A 1,273-nucleotide genomic window follows, 5' to 3' on the forward strand; every position below is an offset into this window, starting at 1 on the left:
GAGCCACGGCCTCGGCCCGCATGCCATGCCATGCCACAGCCCGCATGTCTTGCCACGGCGTTGCCAAACATGCCATGCCACGGCCTCGGCCCGCATGACGTGCCACGGCCTCGGCCCGCATGCCGTGCCACGGCCTCGGCCCGCATGACATGCCACGGCCTCGGCCCGCATGCCTTGCCACGACGCCGCCCAACTTGCCATGCCACGGCCTCGGCCCGCATGCCATGCCACGGCCTCGGCCCGCATGACAGGCCACGGCCTCGGCCCGCATGCCATGCCACGGCCTCGGCCCGCATGCCACGGCACGGCCTCGGCCCGCATGCCTTGCTACGGCGTCGCCCAACATGCCATGCCACGGCCTCGGCCCGCATGCCATGCCACGGCCTCGGCCCGCATGACATGCCACGGCCTCGGACCGCATGCCTTGCTACGGCGTCGCCCAACATGCCATGCCACAGCCTCGGCCCGCATGCCGTGCCACGGCCTCGGCCTCGGCCCGCATGCCTTGCTACGACGTTGGCCAACATGCCATGCCACGGCCCCGGCCCGCATGCCATGCCACCGCGTTGCCCGGCGTGCCATGCCTTAGCCTTGGCCAACATGTCGTGCCACGGCCTCGGCCCGCATGCCATGCCATGCCACGGCCCTCATGTCTTGCCACGGCGTTGCCAAACATGCCATGCCACGGCCTCGGCCCGCATGCCTTGCTACGGCGTCGCCCAACATGCCATGACATGCCACGGCCTCGGCCCGCATGCCTTGCTACGGCGTCGCCCAACATGCCATGCCACGGCCTCGGCCCGCATGCCATGCCACGGCCTCGGCCCGCATGCCTTGCGACGGCGTCGCCCAACATGCCATGCCACGGCCTCTGCCCGCATGCCATGCCACGGCCTCGGCCCGCGTGACATGCCACGGCCTCGGCCCGCATGCCTTGCCACGACGTCGCCCAACTTGCCATGCCACGGCCTCGGCCCGCATGCCATGCCACGGCCTCGGCTCGCATGACATGCCACGGCCTCGGCCCGCATGCCTTGCTACGGCGTCGCCCAACATGCCATGCCACGGCCTCGGCCCGCATGCCATGCCATGGCCTCGGCCCGCATGACATGCCACGGCCTCGGACCGCATGCCTTGCTACGGCGTCGCCCAACATGCCATGCCACGGCCCCGGCCCGCATGCCTTGCCACCGCGTTGCCCGGCGTGCCATGCCACCGCGTTGCCCGGCGTGCCATGCCTTAGCCTTGGCCAACATGTCGTGCCACGGCCTCG

This window comes from Camellia sinensis, unplaced genomic scaffold, assembly GCF_055761805.1.
Source record: "Camellia sinensis isolate YWXY unplaced genomic scaffold, ASM5576180v1 Unanchor4, whole genome shotgun sequence".
Taxonomy (NCBI): Eukaryota; Viridiplantae; Streptophyta; class Magnoliopsida; order Ericales; family Theaceae; genus Camellia; species Camellia sinensis.